The sequence below is a fragment of the Camellia sinensis genome, chromosome 7 (assembly GCF_055761805.1).
Source record: "Camellia sinensis isolate YWXY chromosome 7, ASM5576180v1, whole genome shotgun sequence".
Classification (NCBI taxonomy): Eukaryota; Viridiplantae; Streptophyta; class Magnoliopsida; order Ericales; family Theaceae; genus Camellia; species Camellia sinensis.
In genome coordinates, this window is record NC_138967.1 from 95596531 (window position 1) to 95610681 (window position 14151).

At 38.2% G+C, this 14151-nt stretch overlaps 1 long non-coding RNA gene across 2 annotated transcripts; it reads left to right on the forward strand.

Annotated features, from left to right (window-relative positions):
* The first annotated feature begins 7358 nt into the window (after positions 1-7358).
* Positions 7359-12097, forward strand: LOC114313093 (uncharacterized). Of its 2 annotated transcripts, none has more exons than XR_014335759.1 (3): positions 7359-7731; positions 9677-9833; positions 11797-12097. It is a non-coding gene; the product is annotated as an uncharacterized LOC114313093 (long non-coding RNA). The 2 variants fall into 2 exon arrangements; XR_014335760.1 differs by having other exon boundaries at positions 7382-7731; positions 9677-9851.
* The last annotated feature ends 2054 nt before the right edge of the window (positions 12098-14151 follow it).

Here is a 14151-nt window from a genome sequence, read left to right on the forward strand (position 1 = left end):
GCCTAAGTTAGAACAAAACATCTCATGTTTGTTTTTGAAAGCGGTTTGCTACACGTAAGTAGGCTAAAATGTGGATTTTGCCACCCTCAAGTGGGCTTAGAAAACATGGTGATTTGCCACTCACAAGTTGGCTTAAAACTCGCAATCAATGCATTGTTCCAACTCAAATAACCCAACCTTCACCCACAGACACTCAGGCAGTTATATCACATAAGCACATAGCCTCATGATAAAGCATGCTACCATGGCAACACTCATACGCATGCAAGGATGCTAAAGCATAAAAACTTATCGAGTACTCCAAGCCAAAACAGAAACTAGTTAGTGAACATGCATGAATCCTAACTATGCTGAAATGCTTAATGCAACACATGCAAAAATGCAACCTAGATAGGCTCGGCTATTCTAAACATGGCATATGAAATGCAAAAACAAAAATAACATGTATTCAACTTGGAATTGAAATACCGTGCAGTTAGTATGATGCGTCGAGCCCGGTGCATACAATACAGATGAATGAATGCACGCATGCATAGCATAAGGTATGCTAATTTAAATATGCCCTAATACTAACCATTCAAAGCAGGTAAATAAAAGGGAGAAAGAAGTGGGGGTTGGAAGACATACACACACTCACGCACACTTATTACACAATTGCCCTCGCTCGGAGGGTCCGAAAGAATAATACAGGCCAAATAATAAATCTACTATCCTAGCTAATTAATTATTACAAAACCTCTAATTAATTAACAAATTAATTACAAAAACAGCCTAAAAATGAAACTAAAGAGACCGCCGCAGCTCTGGCTCGGAATGCGTGGATGATGCATGCTCGATTTACATTGCTCGGAAACCCGTTACCATGCCACTGTTGCCTCTGTTTGCACTGTTCTGCACTTCTGAGGGATGTGAAAATTCTTGAGGCACCTCTGAACCATTCCCTAATCATTTTGGAATGCCACCGGCCAATGAAGAGAACCACCGACCATGTAAATGTGATCATCGACCATAAATTGGGTCACCGGCTGGACTCTGATGGTCGGTCGGCACTGAAAGTGGCCGGCCGGCCATTTATTCCTACAGAATCCTGTTTTTGCTGCAGCAGTGGACAGACAGTGCATGGCAAGGAAATTTCAAAGCAATGTATGCATGGCCACACTTCCTATCATGTTATGGACTCAAGGGAGTGTGGCCCTTGGTACTCGAGTCACCAGTCACGTATTTCAATGCATGATGGGCAAAGGCACCAAGCTTGCAAATCAATGTAAATGCATGCAACAAAACAAATGAATGCTTCACGCCCTATCATGTTAGCATCAAGGGCATCGGCGACCGAGGGTTGAGACGTGTTTCGTCACTTCGAGTACGAACACACCTCACTCCTCAAGTTTTGTTTGACACCCCAAACTAAATGAAATGCAATGCATGCACGCCCTATGGAATGCAAAGTAATGCAACTAGTGCAACTAGTGTAATATGAGGATGCTAACTCAATGCAATGTAATGCTACCTAAACATGCAAGTTAAGCTAATGCAGTATGAACATGTCAAGCCTACAACAAGGTTATGTGATGCAACTAGTTAGACATCATGCAATGTACTAAGCATGCAAATATGATGTAATGCAAACATGCAACAATACACAAATGCAACTTGTCAAACATGCAATTATATACAAAGATGGACTTAAACCGAAATTGGGAGACCTCAGCCCATCCCAAAATAGTGGCCAAACGTACTAAAAATGATGGACAAATGCCCATGTAAACATGCACACCAATGGGCCTAAAACTAAGTCATAAAAGGGAGCATTCCATTACAGCTATCATGACCACACATGGCATGGATTATGCAACCAAAAGCAGAGTTTTAGTGCATCAAAATACACCCCAAAATCCACACGAATGACATCCCAAATGACTTAAACAAATGGCATGCACTATGGCCCATTTCAAGGCACAAAAGAACGACTCTTCAAAGCATGAAAGTGATGATGAGTGCAAGCATACAAGCATGGATCATGGACTGAAATAGTATGAGAAGTGATTCCAGATCACTGAAACGACCCAATTAATGCGTGCTAATGACTCACACACTCAAGGCTCACAAGCCAAAATACATGGTGACTATACCAAACATGGAAAATATGACCAAATCAGTACCAAACAGATCTTAAGTATGGCAAAACATAACTAAAAGCTTCATGAAGTCAAGCTAAAGTATGCAAGCATGATGGCCTAAATGCATGATGCACTTCTAGACAAAATGAAGGAATGCAATGCAAGTGTATTATGCATGCAAGGGGTCAATGAACCAACATGGAACAGAAGTAAGACATGCTAAATAAACACCAAATAACCTCTGAAATAAGACCAAACAAAGTTAGGCATGCATGCTACCCTTATGAGCCAAAAACTCAAGCAAAAGAGAGACAAAGGGAGAGGGGTGTCCCTTCCCTATGCAAGACCTCAAAACCTCTTCTTCACCACTGAAAATCCTCTGGATTTTAGTGGTGAGAAGGCCAATACACGAAGGTTCCCAAAGCTCAACAAAGAAAGCATAAAAAGGGCTAAACAAGGCCAAAGAGGGGGTGGACAACCCCCAACACCAAAGTGACCCTAATGAAGTATCTTAAACACAAAAAAAAAAAAGAACTTTTATATGTTATACACAAAGCTCAAAACAACATGTAAAGTAGGTTAAAGGCTAGTGCAAGAATGGGGAATATAAAGCAATAGTGCTCACCCTTGAAGAACACTTGAAGAACCAAAACTCTAGCCGCCTTTTCTTTTCAAAACCAACTCAAAAGCTCCAAGAACAACCTCTCGACACCTCAATAACCAAGGCAAGGTGTAGCACTAGGTGTCTTAGTGTAAAACTAAGAACAAAACACACTTTTAGGCCCTCTGACACACACAAATGTAGAGAGAGAGAGGGAGATATATATAGAGAGAGTGATATATATCATATATCAGATGTATATGTTTGATTTTGCTGAACCTCCTCAAAGGAGAGGGAGGTCCCTCTTATATAGACAAGGCAAAGGCCTAAGCTTCCAAGAGAAGCTAAACAAAAGGGGTCAAGGCTTCTTAAAGAAGCTAAGGCTAAGGGGCCAAGGCTTCCTGAGGAAGCTGAGATAGGGGTCCAAGCTTCTTGAGGAAGCTAAGACAAAGGTCCAAGCTTCCTCAAGAAGCTAGACCAAAAGGGTGCAAAGGGTGCAAATTCCTCCATACACGTGTATGGAGGACAGGTCCGTGCACTCTAGCTGGCACAGCTGGCATGCACAATGCCTAAAAAAGGCAAAAAGGAGGTATCGGCCAGAGAGAGAGACTATCGGCCAACCACTCAAAGAGCCGATACACCTAACAGAAGTGCCGACCGACCAAATATTTGGTCGGTAGCAGAAAAAGCAAGGCCGGTGGCTTCATTCCACGGCCGGTGGCTTTTAGGGGATGGCTAACAAGCCACCTCCTGCCCCCAGGTGCAAAAACAAATAAGTTCCTGGTCCACAACCAAGCACAAAATAGTCAAGTCGAGAGATCCTAAGGCAAGGCGTGCAGCCGAGTCCCTCGGGATCTCAAAACGAACAAACGGTGACGTCCGAGTCTTGAGGACGGTCAAAAATGGGGTGTCTACACTCATGCACGAGACTGTCTTCGCTTTTGTCCTTTGTTTATAGTTTTGTTATGTTGGCGAAAGCATGGGACTACTTTTGTATATAAGTCTTGGGTTCGACTGACTTAAACTTGTATGATCATGTATGTACAATGTTTTGTGTTAATGCACATTTTGATGTGAGTTATTAATGTATAAATGTTTGGAATGTTATGGTGTGCATATAAGCACCGCTCTACAGACAAAGTTTTAATTTGCTTCCGTTTGGCCCCTTTACTCTGATGAGTTTTGTTTTAATTGATTTGAGGCCGTAGGTAATCTCGCGATTACTGGCTAGTTATGGCCTTAACCCATAGGGGCGGGTTCGGGTCGTGACATTGACCCTACATATCACATAACACATATGGGTTACGAATAATTCAATCCGTTCTTTAATTCATATTTTCCTCTTTAGGCTTTATTCTTATCTCTTTAACTCAATTACAATGCTCAATGCATGCCTAAGAGTGCTTACACGTGAATGAGGACGGAAAACGAAACACAGAACGCATAAACAAAGTTTCAGAAAACAGGGTCCCCGCTCGAGCGTGGACTTCCCCGCTCGAGCGGACCCTTGAGACCTGTAAAAGTATTGGTTATATCAAATTTACGCTCGAGCGTGCATTCTGGTGCTCGAGTGGAAGGCCTCTCTACATGGCTCCCTGCTCGAGTGTGAACTTATCCGCTCAAGCGGACACCATGTCTGCGGAAAATACTGGGAACACGATTTTCACGCTCGAGCGGCGGTTTCCTCGCTCGAGCGGGAATCAAAATTCTAGAAAATCCAGAACATGTTCTTGCGCTTCAATTCGACATTCAAAGGTTCCAAATGCATGCTTTTGGCTCAAACTTCACATATACATATTCTAACATGGTATAAACATCAAATTACAACACAATGCAGCTCAATTTCACAAATCAAACACATGCATGTCCCAAATTGACTCAAACTCATCACCAACACACTTAATTCAAACATGCAAGACTCAAACTCCCATGATTTGCACTTGCATGTTAAATATACACAATGTCCTCAACTTAATTGATGAAGAGATGATCAAATACATAGACTTAAACCAAAAACTCAACATGGATCATACACATTATGCTTAAACATGGAAATTCATAGCAATTTCCTACATGCATGCATCTATTGGCTTTAAAATTCAACAAAATCAACTTAATTTCATGCCAAACTTACTCTTGATTACCCAACTAGCTTGATTACACAAAATTACATACTAGAATCCATGAAATACTCACCTAGGAGCTTTGATTCTCACAATCTATAACAAATTCTTGGGAAATCTTCAAGGTTTCCAAGCTTTGAGCCAAAATTGCACAATCTCTCCCCCTTTCTCTCTCTATGGCCGGCCATCTCTCTCTCACAATTGTATATCTTAGATTTTGAGTTCAAAAGAACTAAAGGGGAGTGTATATTGCCCTATAAGTAAAAGTCCCACTAACCAAAATTATAATATTAAATAATTTGAGCACTATGCCATTAATTAAATCAATTTAATCTAATCCGAATCAATTTCCAATTAAATTTCACCGTAAGCTCTACAAATTACGGTAATCACAATGGCGTAATCAATTTCAGGTTCTGTGGCTGATAAGGCCTTCAATTTAATTTGCAAAGCAGATAATCAAACAGATATTCCTACGGTGAACAGATAGAAATTCAAAACTGCATATTTTCACATAATGGCACACAAAATCATATTAAACACATAATCATACTCATGTTAAGGACCAATTAACATATTACGGAATAGGGATATCACACTAATCTCATAAAGTGCAATGCAAGACTGATAAATCACCAAAGAGTCCAAATCTGACAATTGGTTTTGAAAAAGCAAATTTTAATCAAAAAGCGCCAAAACATGGACTGTTTTATCAGATTAGAGAGTCGCAACCAAAATATTTTGTTTTGGGAAATTTAGGAAACCCTGACTCGTGCCAAAGGCCACGTGTCCGTCATCACCAAAGTTGCCTCGGCTCGGGAACATAGGTACGAGAGGGGAAGGTCATAACATGAGCATCTCCGCTCACCCGATCAAAGATTGGCCTCTACTAAACATGATAAGTTGTTTTTGAAAACACATGTGTTTTTATTCCTGTTACTTAGCTAACTTACTACATGATGCGCATAGAATAGAAGTATAGACTAGATCGCCTAAATTGGAACAAAACAATTCAATGTTTGTTTTCGAAAATGGTTTGAATTTGCCACCCTCAAGTGGGCTTAGAAGTGCGGATTTTCCACCAAACAACGTGGGCTTTAAACATGATGATTTGCCACTCCAAGTGGGCTTAAAACTCACATTTCGATGAATTGTTCCAATTCAAGTAACACTACAACAAAAAAGGTTTATGGTGACGAAAACGCGTGACGAAAAAATATTTTGTCTCCAAATATGCATGTTTTAGTGATGAAAATAAGATTTCGTCTCCAATTGTACTATTTTTAAAGACGAAAACCAAATTTCGTCACCAAATGCTTAAACAATAAGTGACGAAAGTTTTATTCGTCTCTAAATTTTATTTTTTATCACAAAACAATTTCCCGCCCTTGAAAAATTTGGCAGAAGATTTGGCGCCATTTTGGAGACGAAATTTTTCGTCACCATTGTAAAAAAATTTAGAGAGGAAATAATTTTGTCTCCAAATGTATTATTTTTAGAGAGAAAAACCAAATTTCATCACCAAATGCTTAAAATCAATAAAAAATAAAATTGAACCATAGATATTTCTCTCTGTCACTCCCTCACCCATACATCTCCGTCACACCGTTCGTTTATCTTTATCGCACCAGTTAACCCACATGTCACCGGCCGGCGCTCTCTACAACAAACCTCTCTCTCTCTCTCTCTCTCTCTCTCTCTCGCTCCCTATTTTCGCCTCACTCTCTCTCCCCCTGCCCTCTTCTCGCTTTTCTGAGCGCCCTCTTCCCTCTTCTCACTTCTCACTTTTCCAACCTCCGTCTCCATTCTTCTCTATCTCGCTATCCCCATTCTCGTCTCTCACTTTTGTAACTCATTTTCCCCCAATTTGAACGCTAATTTGTTGGATGCTTTGCTGCCTGCGTCCTCTTCACTTGGTTTTTCTCTAACCCTAACTTGGTTGCTGTCTCTCTCTCTCTGGTTGTTCCCAATTTCTAACCCTAACTTTTTCCCATAAATGTAAGTTGCTATGTAGAAATTAGTTAGTGATAGTTGCTGATGACATAGTTCTAATTTGGGGTGCAGAATGGGCTGCCAATTTCGGGTTTTTTGTAGGCTTACTTGTTAATTTCGGTCAAGTTGAAATTCTTTTACATCTTCTAATGGAAGAGATTTTATAGAAATTCTTAAATATGTGGTGATTTTTGTTTATCTATTATTTGATAAATATCTTATTACTTGCTTTATCCACTACTACAAAAATAATTAAAAATCACACTTTAATGAATGAAAATATCTTACTTTTATTGGAAATGTAATAAAAAAAATTAGATTAATATTTTAATCACACTTGATTTGATTGAGTGTAATAATATTTATTTTTTTATATCACTTTTCAATTAAGTATGATTATTTATATTTTTTAATCACACTTTCTAATTAATATATGATTATATTTATTTTTTAATAAATATCTTAGTACTTGCTTTATATTTATTAAGATTTTTTATTGTATCTTTTTTTAGATTTTATTCTCTGTATGTATGATACATACACACAGAACAAACCAAACAACAAACAGGCCGTCGTTTGCTCTCCTTCTCATATCCCCAATCGCTCTCCCTCTTATCAACTGACCATTGCCCATCGCTTATCGTCCCTCTCATCGACGGTGATCACCGTCCCTCACTGTGTCTCACCGTCTCATCGCCACGGTCGGTACACTGTCTAGCCTCCAATCGATTTTGATTCAGCTCTCTCTCTCTCTCTATTTCCCTATTTCACTCTAGCTCTAGGGTTTTTATTTTGTTCTCTCTCTCTCTCTCTCTCTCTCTCTCTCTCTCTATCTTAAGAGATGAGAAGCAATTTCTCAAACGTGAGGACAGAATTTGTATTTGCACCTTTCACGGTCCGTGCCCTTTCCCTCTTTCCCTATCCTTTCTCTATCTTTCTCAGTCTAGGTTTGTTTGTTGATGATGATTTACTCTCCATTGATTTTTCTGTCAATCAAGGTAATAAGGTTTGAGTACCAATGATTGTCTTCAATGTAGGTATTGGATTACTTTCTATGCTGAAAATAAATAATGTGATAGATTTTTAGAACTTGGGCCAAAATATTTCATTATTAATCTCCATTTGGTATTTTCACTGTCTTACCTCCTCTGAAATCACTGTTTATTGTTAAGGCGATACCAGAGCGATGAGGTAATTATTTGGGTATTTTGGGATTAATTTGGTGGTGTTCACTGTGTGTTTTGATTTGGGTTTATGTGTTTTTTTTTTTTTAATCTGATTTGTAGTTATTTGGTGATAATTGATTTTGGGTTTTGGTTGGATTATGTTTTTTTTTATTCAAATTCAAAATCTGCGTTTTTTCTTGCTTTGCTGTGTTTTTTTGGGGATTGAATTTCTGGAGTACCAAACAGCCTGTGTGTTAGTAAACTTTATGATCTATGCATGCACATGTGTAGGTGTTTATGGAGTTTATTACACAAAAATTTAAATTCAGCTTTCCATTGGTTTATAGCATTTGTTGTGGCTTTCTTTCATTAGCAACTATATTAGGTTCATATGCGGACTCTTAAGTACTGAAGTTATCATTTGGTTGCCCCAATTTTCAACTCTTAATATACTTTCATGAGAATTTGAATGTTTATGGGTGAATTTTCGCTTATGTTCTCAATAGAACTTCATTGTTTCACATGAATTATTACTTATTTTATTAGTATTTTTTTTTTCTAGTGTAGCTTGCTTATGTATATGATTTGGAAGAAGCTAGAGCATGTCTAACGGTTCATCAAAATTGATAAAAAGTTTGATCTAGTATCATGCATTCCAATGGTAAATTTAAAATTTTCATCAAATCTTGTTACAAGCCCAATTGTCTCGGAGGACATCCGGGTGGACGTTCGGTCATGGATGGAAATTGATGTTCAGATAAAGAAAGGCCGGTTGTCCGAGTGGATGTCTGGCGCAACGACCACCTACAAAATTTAATGAAAGGATAAACTCCCTTGATTTGATGAAAAATCTGATGAATGATTAGACATAGCCTAATGAAAGTTTAGTTCATCAATTTTGGGGGTTATCAAGATTTTACATTTTATTTATTTATTATTTGTTTCTCTGTTTTCTGTCTTTTGTTTATATTGGATATCATAACTTTTTTTTCCTGGGGAGAGAGAGGTATATTTGTCTACGTTATCACTTTGCCTTGCATTTAATTGATCTCTTTATTAAAAAAAAGAGAGAATTTTTATTTAGATTAAAAATGTCCAAGAATAATGGGGTGTTGATGCATCTTTTGTTAAGGAGTTCAAAAAGTGGTTATTTCTCATATATGTATTGGTGTCCTTGGCAGATATAAGATTAGAATAAGTTTGTTGTGCTTTACAAACCATTTGAAATGAGATCATTTTGTTTTCAGCAGCATGCAATCATTAATCTGATTGTTTCTTTTTTATGAAATATTTGAAGTTTTGAGTTTGGTGGCATGACTTTCATTTGATGTTTTGTGGTTGGACTATTTTCTATTTTTTATTATACTATGGAAAGAGTGCCACAAATTCCATGAGGTCTCTAGTAGAGGGTGGATTTTTGCATCCAATTGCTATTAAAAATGAAATGGATATTTCTCATATTTTATTATTGATTGATGGCTCTGTATTTGTATGGATCTATGGTACATGGTTGATGTTTATTGATAATGAAATTGATATTTTCCGTTTACATTTGTCTTTTCTTGGTGTTTCTCTTCCTCGTCCTTTGTAGAAGTTCTCGTTTTATTTTAATAATTCAAACTTTTGTTTTATTATCTCATTTTGTATTGATTTCGGCCTTTCTTTTCCAACCAGCAAATGGAGGAACGGAGCGAGTGGAAGAACCGGTGGCAGGTCCAATTGTCTGAGCTGAAGAGAAGAAGCATGAATAAGAACGCTCACGGGAATATGTCATGGGGAGCACGAATGCGGAGGCGAAGAACTGACTCATCATCCACCGAATTATGAAGGAGTACTTAAATTTTTCCTTGTACATAGCCTTTAACCTTATACGTGGTTTTGATGGGAAAATGCTTAGTACTATTTTTAGTATTGCCTTTTTTTTCTTTTTTTGATGGGGGTTAGAATTGCCTTAACGGGCAAGATCAGTACTTCCAAAATGTTAATCCAGCAGTATTATTAAGATTAAAGATAGTTTATATACCTGACCGGGCCTTATCAACCTCAACTATGGGGAAGATATATATTGTACATATAGGATCAATAACTGTACCTTTTTGTTTTTGTTTTTTGGGTGTAAAAAATATCTTTGCTTTGTTGCTTGAGATGAAATTAGCGTTGGCTCGATATGATTCAGATCTTTGGCATTATTTGATGTTTGGTATTCCCATGTTTGTGCTTGTACTTTTGGGCAATGCTTTCTGGGAATCCTAGGCACAACACAACCCTTCTGCATTTGTATGTTCTTTCTTATTGGTAGGCCTCAAATACATGTTTTTATTATCATTGCCTCTGATTTAGCCATGTTCCTTCTAGCTATGGTCTGCACTGAAGGCCTGTTTGTTTTGGGTGAATGAAGTGGAAATTGGATTAAGATAGATATGGGTCTAAACCTAAGAGTGGCTATTATTCAAGCGTAGAGACCATATATCTCATCATGCACCATAGCAAACTCACTGACTCTTGGAACTAAAATCCATATTCTACCCTTCAATCCTCCAAGTATGCTGACATGCACATAATTGATAATCAAATATTAGTAATTTTATCTCCCCACTATTTTGGGGGTTACAACACCTCAGGAGGGACCAATGTGAGTTGTGGAAACTTACGGAAGTAGCACGGGACTCCCGGTTTGAAAACTAAGTTCAAAAATGCACTTTTTCACACTTAAGCTTCAAAAATAGGCCATCGGAGGCCAAAATCGTGCAACAGCCATGAGACGGCCCGGGAAACACCTCAAAGACCTTGGGAGGGACTAATGTGAGTTGTGGAAACTTACGGAACTAGCACGGGACTCCTGGTTTGAAAACTAAGTCCAAAAATACACTTTTCCACACTTAAGCTTGAAAATAGGCCTTCGGGGGCCAAAATCGTGCAACAGCCACGAGACGGCCCGAGAAATACCTCAAACACCTCGGGAGGGACCAATGTGAGTTGTGAAAACTTACGGAACTAGCACGAGACTCCTAGTTTGAAAACTAAGTCCAAAAATGCACTTTTCCACACTTAAGCTTGAAAATAGGCCTTTGGGAGCCAAAATCGTGCAACAGCCATGAGATGGTCCGGGAAACACCTCAAACACCTCGGGAGGGACTAATGTGAGTTGTGGAAACTTACGGATCTAGCACGAGACTCCCGATTTGAAAACTAAGTCCAAAAATGCACTTTTCCACACTTCAGCTTGAAAATAGGCCTTCAGGTGCCAAAATCGTGCAACAGCCACGAGACGCCCCGGTGAACACCTCAAACACCTCGGGAGGGACCAATGTGAGTTGTGGAAACTAATGGAACTAGCATGGGACTCCCGGTTTGAAAACTAAGTCAAAAAATGTATTTTTTTACACTTAAGCTTGAAAATAGGCCTTCGAGGGCCAAAATCGTGCAACAGCCACGAGACGGCCCGGGAAACACCTCAAACACCTCGGGATGGACCAATGTGAGTTGTGGAAACTTACGGAACTAGCACGGGACTCCCGGTTTGAAAACTAAGTCCAAAAATGCACTTTTTCACACTTAAGCTTGAAAATAGGCCTTCATGAGCCAAAATCGTGCAACAGCCACGAGACGGCCTGGGAAACACCTCAAACACCTCGGGATGGACCAATGTGAGTTGTGAAAACTTACGAAACTAGCACGGGGACTCCTGGTTTGAAAACTAAGTCCAAAAATGCATGTTAAATTGTATATGTTATGGATAAGATAATAATTGTCTAACTGACCATTTTTTTTTTTTGTGTTTCATTTTTTTGCAGATTCGATATTTGATATGGACGTGTTTGGTAATTTGGAGGGCCGATGGTAGAATATGGACGTGTTTAATCCGCCCTTTATATTTTATTTTTGTTAATATTAGCAGACATGTTTTTTGTTGGATATTAAGAGATGTGTTTGGTAATCTGCATACGGTTGATATTATATTTTTGTGGATATTAGTAGACGTTTTTTGTGGATATTAGGAGATATGTTTATAATCCGCATGCAGTTCATATTATATTTTTATGGATAGTGCTAAAATTCGATTGTGATGTTTATGAAAATGAATAGATTTTTGTATTGATTTGTAATAGATATTTTATTGAACAGGTTATTGAAATGGGCAGGGAATTGCTACTGAAAAGAAAAAATTTCGGAAGAAAATAGTATACCCATTTTCAAAATTTTTAATTTTTTATTAGTGACAATAAAAAATGTCGCTATTAGTTTTCAAAAAACATGACGAATAATTTTGTCACTAATGACATAGTACGAAACAAATAATTTCGTCACATTTGTTGAATATTTCGTCGCTAAATTGAAATATTTGGTGACAAAATATTTTTTGTCATTGAATAATTTTCTTTTTTGCTCATTTTAGTGACGAATTTTTTTGTCACCTTAATCCATATCATTGGTGAGGAAAACTTTCGTCACTAAAATATATTTGGTGACAAAATATTTCATCGCAAAAAACAATTAAAATAAAATATTATTTAGTTTTGGTGACGAAATTGGTGTTTTAGAGGACGAAAAATTCAACATTTGGAGACGAAACATTTCGTCGCCAAAAATGAAAAATAGGTGACAAAATTGTTTTTCGTCACCAGGTACTTTTTGTGACGACGTATAGGCCACGAACGTGGTGACAAATTTTTTTCGTCACAGATCACTTTAGTGATGAAATTTTGATGTTTAGAGACAAAATCAGTCTGTCACCAAAGGCCTTTTTTGTTGTAGTGTAATGAACCCTTCATTCACAGGTATTCATGCAGTTTAGCATTTACGCAAATAGCCTCATGGAAAGTATGCTGAACATGGCAACATACACATCTCATGCAGTATGCTAAAGCTTAAACACTTACAGTATACTCCAAGCGAAAACAAGAAACTAGTTAGAAATCATGCATGATCCTAACTATGTTAAAAACAAAATGCCTAATGCAACACATGCAAAATGCAATAAGATAGGCTCGGCTATTCTTAGTTGGCATGTGAATGCTACACTTGATAACTTGTATTCAAATAGGTATTGAAATACAATGCAATTTATATGATGCGCCGAGCCCGGTGTGTGCAATACAAATGAATGATGCACGCATGCAAAGCATAAGGTATGCTAATTGAAATATGCCCTCAACTAACCATCAAAAGTTGATAAGTAAAAGGGAGAAAGAAATGGGATTGGAAGACATGCACACACACACGCACCCTTATTACAACATTGTGCCCTCTTAAAGGAGGGTCCGAATAAATAGGCTAAGCTACTCCAAGCTAAGCTACTTATTACAAACCAATTAATTAACTAACTTAGCTAATTAATTACAAACCAAATTGAAAACTAGCTATGCTAAGCTAATTTAGAATATTACAACGCTTTAATTGTACTAGCTACAACTAACTAACAAAGCAATAAAGCGACCTCACAGGCGATGGAGACATGCATGCTCGGTTGGCGTCCGCTCGAAAATGCATTGCCTTGCCATGAGTTGCCTCTGTTTGCACTCGCGGTGATCTCAGAACATCATACACACTTCCAGGTTGCATCTGCCCCAAAACAGGAAGATTTTGGACAATTTTGCAACAGGTGGCCGGCCGACCACCTCAACTGGTCGGTAGGCTACCTCAAGTTAGTGCAAGTGGACAGCCAACCACCTTTCCTTCCAGAACCCCACTTTTGCTACAACAGAGAACAACAAAGGCATAACAATGTATTTACAAGGAAATGTGTGTGCAATTACTCTCCTTATCGTTTCTCAAGCTCAAAGGAGCATAGTACTCAGCTCTCAAGCCACCAACCACGCATCTCAATGCATTATGGCCAAAGAGCCAAGCTTGCACAATGTTAGTGAATACAGAAACAAGACTTGAAGAGCCTCCACCCTATCATGCATGATCAAGTGTGTCGGCAACCGAGAAACATATCACGTTTCATCACTATGAGTATGAAACCTGCCACATTTCTTGTGTTTGGATTAACGTCCGATCCAAACACAATGCAATGCAAACAACACATGTTATCTTGGCATGTTTTAGTTGACTCAATTCTTGTTTACACATTTTACATTACCAATCCATTCTTTAATTGGTTAAGTCCAATGTGCAAGTCCTCTAAGGAGAGGAGGTCAACCAAA